Here is a 7,660-nt window from a genome sequence, read left to right as displayed (position 1 = left end):
TATTAACATTGAAATAAAAACTTTCATATTGTTTCTTTTTTTATTATTCTTATAGTTCTTAATCAGACGTAAAAAACCATTCTGTAGAGAACCATCATCAAATGAAAAAAAAATATTTACAAGCAAATTTTTTATTGTAAAAATCATTGCACTTACCTGATTTATGATTCCCGGATAATTCCAAAATGATAAGTTCCTTGTTTGAAAACTTTATTCTCAAATAATTGATACATAGTTTATACCTTCATTACTTTTAGATAACATACTACACAGCAAAATTTTATAATTGATATGAATTTGAATATGTATCTTAAAAACAGAACAGCTGAATTCTAGTTGAAATTATCTATTCTTTCAAAACTAAAAAAAACTTACCAAGAAAACGATTAAAATTAATTAAGAATCAGCACAAATGGTACTATTTCAAGTAACTTGGATAATTTTTTATTGCTGTTTTCCGAATTACATGGATACAAAAATATATACTATTCTATAACGAAGAAGAATATGCTATAACTATTACAATTCTGTATGTTCTGAATTCATATTTATTCACTGGAATGACGAAAGCAATGTTGACTTCACTTTAATTCGTAATGAATTGAAGACAGAAGAAATGCATTTTACCTTAATACACACATCTGTAACAGTATCCGAAATCGGAAGTCATCAGTTGCAAGTTTATTGATAATAGAAATAAAAAATTATTGAGGAATTTTTCTTCAAATGTTTGGCGTGTTCTGTTCCTGAAAGATTTACTAATATTCTGGAGATTTTTTTCAAGTTCTTAGGGAAATTTTGTTTCTTATTTGCTGCTAAAAAATGGCGTCTGATTCAGTCAATGACTTTGATGGAACTAAATGAAAACGTGATAAATTAATGATATTTACAGGCTCCCGCTAGACGGCGTACTCGAGCGTTGCGATCGCGAATATCTATCATCTTACTGCTTCTCACATACTCTTTAAATAAAAAATTACTTGATATTGTCATTTATAAGCAAAGAAAATCCTGGATATTTTAGGTTGTAATCAGCATGATATTGATAAAAGTAATGACGGTATTTGCCTGTAAATTGTTTTCTCGTGCCTTATTTAACGTTACTTGTGAGAGGTATTTATTTAACAACTTTTCTTAATATTATACGTTGTTATTATTACGTTTTTGATTTCATTTGAATTAAAAACTAAAAGTGTTGTTTCTTTATTATGAAGCAATCGCCTGATATTGTCTTATTCGAGAACGAACAGTTTAAGAAATGTAGTGTATATAACCGATTTAATGTACGAAATTTTGTGTTTATTTAGGGTACTGCGCAATGATTACATTTTATATACAGGGTGTTCAAAAAGTATGGAAATGGTCAAATATCAGGAGAAGCACGTATCGGATAAAAAATCTAAAAATATATATATGGAATTTTAAGAAGAAGCACATCCCCTCTTTCTCGGGGAGGGGATAAAGTTTGGTATAAATACAGATTTTTTCACTACATCAAAAAAAGTCAATTTTTATGTCTGGCATATATATTTTTCGATATATATCTATTTTAAACAATTTTTACACCATCATTATTTTGCATTTGCAGCGCCACCGATGAAATAAAATGTAAAAACCTACAAATTAAATTGGAGTACATTTTTTTTAAAAATGATATTCAATGTTAGCGCCATTTCTGCTTGTGATTTTGCAGTTAATGTCCACAATTGTTTTGCGATGTTTTATAAGCATTTCAAAATAAATAGGCAGGAAATATGATGCCTATTTTTTACACTGTTTGTTCAGTTTCAGATGAATCCCGAGCTGCAAAAAATGATATTACAATTTCAAATGTTCTTTAGGAGTTATAAAATAACCAGATAGTATTAGCAAAATTATCTAAAAATTGCAAAATATTGAATTTGTGATTTGGTTCTAAAACATGATGCTTGAAGATTTTCTGCTTGATTGAAAAGATATTTGAAAAATTGGCATACATATGTTGACATTAGTACTATATACGCATTCGTTTTCTTGTTCATATATTTGAAGTTTTTATGATGATAAACGATTTTTAAAATTTCTTTATACATTTTTTTTTGCTTTATTCTAAGCAATTTTTTTACGTACATGAGTATTTTTAGAATTATGAGTATTTTTTGACGTGTATGAATACTTTTCGAATTTTATTAAAAGTAGTTTCAACGGGGTAAAAAATATAAAAAGAAATATATTAAGTGTTAGCCAAATTGATCCCAAATCAACAGCAACTGACATCATCAACAAAATTAAGCAAACAACGTTAAGAACTGCCATGTTCTTTTATAGCTTCAAAAAAGAATGGCCGCGTTAATATTTTTACCTTTCACAAAATATATTTTTGGAACTGCCGAAATTTCGTATGTTTTCTTTTTTTCACTTTTTGATCTTTAACAATTTTTAATTAATATTTCTAGATATTTGTTTAATATTGGAAGTTGTGAATTTTCTTTCAAATTAAACTAGCTTTAATGGAAATGAGTAATTCAAAAAATGACTCCAAATTAGGATGAGTGCCGTTATTAAAATTAAAGGAATAGAATAAAAAAAAGGAAAAAAATTGTATAGTTTAACTCTGAAAAAGCTCACTTTTTCAACCCTTCCTTTCCCTTTTCCCAATCACCACTAAACAGTCCTTCAATCTCGTAACTTTTAGTCATAATTATTTTTTTACCATGTTCTATTAATATTTCTATAAAAATATTATATTCGATAACTATATCCTAAAGCCGTGGTGGCCCAAACCACCCAGGTTCAAATTCCAGTGGTGGCTTGCACCGATCACAGTGCTGACGTAAAATATCCTCAGTGATAGACGGATTATGGGTTTGAATCCTTTCGCTGTCGGGCTAACCGTGAAGGATTTTCGTCGTCTTCCTCTTCATGTGATGTAAAATGCGGGTTCCTTCAATAAAAAAAGTTTTTTAATCGTTTAATTATGTTTTAGAAGTCCAGTGATCAACGTGAATAATCATATGACCCTGTGATCATGTGAGGGCTATCGAGGCTCACCTAATTAGTGTTCCTAAAGTTAACTGAAACTACGCTTTTTTATTCACTTCAAGAAGAAGACTTCCCATACTCACACATGTGACTTATCACGCCATCGCCAGCTAATCTTTATCAGTAAAATAGCGTTGTAAAGTGGAGCTAAGTTTCTCTACATAAGTTAGAATGTTAATTAACGATAAGTTAATTAAATATAGCGCCGTATCGCTCATCGAATTTGTTGAAATATAATTCTTTGTCGTCTGCTTCTTTTATTTAACTTGTTTATGTATTTTATTGTAATCGTGATATATTTTTGTTTGGTATCCGTGGAAACTACGATGCATAATTAGTTTGTTTATGTTCCACATGACTCCGTGCCTGTCTTTTTGTTAAGTCTCTGTGTAAATATATAGTTAAAAAATAGAAAGCTTTGAGAAAGAATCTTCGTGAAAGAGTTTAGAATGTATCTCTTAAAATAATTGATACTCTTCAGGCGTGACTTACTCGAAATAGAATGAAAAGAACAGTTGCTATCGTAAACTAATGCCACGTTTAAACAGCCAATCAGGATCGAGATACCCAAATACATCAATTGCGAGTATCCCATTGAACTTAAAAAACGTATTTCTATAAAACTAAATAATTTAAAATCGACTATAATTGAAATAAAAAAGAGTTATGAAATAAAAAGCTAAGTCAATGGAGAAAAGGAACTGATTCGTTATTAAGGGAATGGAAAAATAATTACCATACTGTTAGTGACGATTCTAATTAATTCTGGTAATTGGCATAACTGGTATGATGGTAATAGGTGCTGTTTTTAATATGTACCAAATACACTAAATAAATACCAACTTCACTAAAAAAGTTCGGATCAGACTACGGTATGAAATACCGGGACTTTTTGTGCATCATCCGTGAAATCCATTTTGCCGTTAAGTTCATTTTTTTAAATCAACAATCGAAAATGTTAACAACTAAATAAATTAAACTTAGTGTCAAGTAATAGTTTGGTTATTTGCAGTTATCTAAATGACAAATAAGGTTGGGCAATTTATTGCATTTGACTGTATTAAAACTCTATTACGCAGGCAATATTTTCAGATTGTTAGTTTCCGCATTTACTAAAAACATATAGTTTATTAATTTGGATGCTTAAAAATGTTAATAGGAATTTTATTTTAGTAATTAAAATTAAAGTCATGGGTGCAAGATTTTTTTAAAGATTATCCATACACAATTATTTATCGAAATGTGCTTGCTTAAAGGAATAAGTATCAGATAATGATAAATATGAAATGTAAGCTAAATTACAGAAATAATGTTTTTCTAATTTGTAAGTAAGTTCTTACAGGACTGAAAAATTACAGGACTTGGATCAATTTAAAGAAAGAGATCTTTCTTAAATTATATAACTCTTGGAACATTTTAAAAAGCTTTAACTAAATTTTAAATTCTTATTTAAGAAGTTTATTTGAAATTTTTAGTCATAATTAATTACAAAACTGTTTTCATACAATGAAATATGTAATTAAAATATCTGAATGTTATTTTTGTACTTATCCATTTTGAATATTTTTCTACGATTTAGATATTACCCAGGCATAATACAGAATTTAAAAAACTTTTTCATTTTCACCCTTGACTAAGGAAGTTCTCACTAAACAGCTAACTGTCAGGCGTATTGGTTAGATTTGTTTCAGAAGGATAATATTGTTCAATGTTAAATGAATTTTACATTAAATCTAATCTATAAATGGAGCTTATATCAAAAGCACAATAGTTTTAAAACTTCTCCATGAAGAGTGTAATAATTTTTAAAGTGTGATTCAATTAGTTAATAAAATGTGATGATGTGGTTTCTCGAGGCATGGGGGAGTGATCTACTTTAAATTTATATCAATGATCATTAGACTCAGAGTTGTAACGATGGAATTTGTTATACCTTTTTTCAACATGACACAAAATGAATACGTAAATGTTGTTACCCAACATTATTTAATTTCTTGTGAGGAAGAACATTTACAGGATTGTTGAGCTTTTTTTGATGAATAATACTTGCTTCGTTTGACTTTAGCTGTCGTGCTTATATTTTTCATTCAAATTACCAATACTTTCGGTTTAAATTTATGCCAATTTGTATTGTTAGAATATGTACTACGTGGTAATTTTAACGGAGTTCTTCTATCAACAATCTGTCTAGCCCCTCGACAACCCTAAGATATATAGATGGGTTCTGGGATTATATATTTAACGTTACATTTCGTGTAAGGAAACATATTTACAGGGTTATTGAGCTTTTTTGTTTAACATTTGCTTCATTTAAATAATTATCGAATATTTGTTTAATTATCGAGAATTTATCGATAATTTTTGCTGTAAATTTTGACCATTTTGTTCTTTACACGGACAACATGATTTTTTTTAACGTTTTATTTGAGATGATTCAATATGTAATATATTGTTGTTGTTTCTAATGCTACTTGCCAATACAAGCAAGCCTGCTTTGTGAAATAAAGTGAAATGAAGGCAGATGGTGCGTTTCTTGTTTTTCAGTGGCACCATCTAAGGTCAAGAATACGATTTCAGCCACACACACATACACACATCACAGCCTGTTTTAAAGAGCGTACCCATTTATAAATGCTTTCATTAATCCACAGGTCTGAACCAGAGAACGATCAATGTCCATTTCAATACCCCTAGAGGTATTTTATAATTTTATAATAGTCGTTGAACAGTAGATCTAATTTCAGGTCTACGACTACTAATGTTCAACTCCGCAACCTTGTAATTTTACACCAAATCCAGAAGACAAGGGAACTCCTTGATCAAGTATTGGGAGATATTTACTTTAGTGGAGAACTTTTTGATGGAACTAACCGGCATTTGCGTTACATGGAGGGGAAGATCAAAAATTCCTCCCAAAGTTAGTCAGACGGCAAGGGGACTCTAACTCACGATACGTCGACCACTAAGGGTATTTTACGTCAGCACTGTGGTCGGTGCGGAATCCGTATCGATAGCCATTGCTGGGATTCCAATCCGGTTCATCTCATTGGAAAGCGAACGTGCTATCCCCTGAGCCACCACGGCTCCCTCAGAAGTATTGATTTGTTATGGGAATTTGAAGGACTTTGTGACCGACAGATTTAACATGCACCAGTCATCTTTTACTGCATGGGGAGTCTTGTGCCGGCGGGGATCGAACTCACAACTTTTTTGATAGAGGCCCAATGCCCTACCAACCAGGCTATCCGGGCTTCATTATGTAGTGTAAATATTGTTTTCCAACAGGGTTTATTTGCGTGTAAGGAAACACATTTACAGGGTTGTTGAGTTTTTTTGTTGAATAATATTTGCTTTATTTGACTTACGTGTTTAACAATCGGGTACTTACCGATACCCGATTACTACTACCATTTTGTTACTACCATTACTACCATTTTGTTCCTTACTACTATTTACTACCATTACTACCATTTTGTTCCTTCGTATCAGTTTCGTATAACATGAATACGAAATTTATTTGAGATATAATGTAAATATTGTATCATAATGTCATGTAAATATTGTTTTCCAGCATGGTTTATTTTCGTGTAAGGAAACAAATTAGCAGGATTGTTGAGCCTTTTTGTTTAGTAATATTAGCTTCAGTTGACTTAACGTGTGTTGTGGATAATGTTCATTTACAGAAACTTTCTGCTGTGTCGTGTTGTTGCAGTAGTTATTATTGTGGAATATTAAAATTTGCGATATTCATTCTTTTAGAAACGTTTTTAAGTAAATTTGAGCCCAGCTGAACTCAGAGAAAAGACGCTGAATTTCTACCTAACTTGTTTTGTTTTTACTTTCTTTTTTTCATATTTACACTTAACATAGCGTGTAATGCCGTTTTGAGGATTAGAGCTTGTATTATCGTCTTTGTTTTGCATGATTTTGTTTTTGTTTGGTTAGAGAGTTAGTAACATCTCAGTCCAAACCGATCTGCTATATTAATAGCAATAAAGTGCTCAAACTGCAATATTTGTTATAATAAAGTACTTTAATCTGAAACATTTGTTACAATAAATTCCTCAATGTCCAATATTTGTTGTAATAACGTACTGAATATGCAATATTTGTTGCAATAATGTACTCATTAGCTATTTAAAAAAAAATTATTTTCCATTTTAAATATAAGTTTATTCAGCTTTAATATATTTTATTTTTTTCGTATCTGGTTTCTCTTTTTGCCATCATACTTATAAACTCTTTACCTCATAATTATTATTTGTTTTAGCGAAATAAAAATAATTAGGTATTGAAATTTTCGACATTATCTAACGAGGGTTCATATAGATATAGTTTGTTCGTCCAAATGTCATCTTTTATATTTTTTCTATAGTAAATTTTTTGCAATTTTTAATGCTTAAAACTAATTATACCTAATGTATTATATTTTTACTGATTAAATTGATATAGATTTCAAATTTCGAGCAATTGGATTCATTTACAAGGGAATATGTCTTATTGTATTTATATGAATTTGTGTCATTTTCAGTTTACTATAATCAAATTAAAAAAAAAAAATGATTCCACACATATTTTTTAAAAGTATTAGTTATATTATTCATAATTAAAATTAAAATTAAAAACTAAAAATTATATG

The sequence above is a fragment of the Parasteatoda tepidariorum genome, chromosome 10, assembly GCF_982258835.1.
Source record: "Parasteatoda tepidariorum strain Cologne lab strain chromosome 10, Ptep-v5.0, whole genome shotgun sequence".
Taxonomy (NCBI): Eukaryota; Metazoa; Arthropoda; class Arachnida; order Araneae; family Theridiidae; genus Parasteatoda; species Parasteatoda tepidariorum.
The sequence above is the reverse complement of the archived record's forward strand: the minus strand, read 5'-3'. Positions refer to the sequence as shown.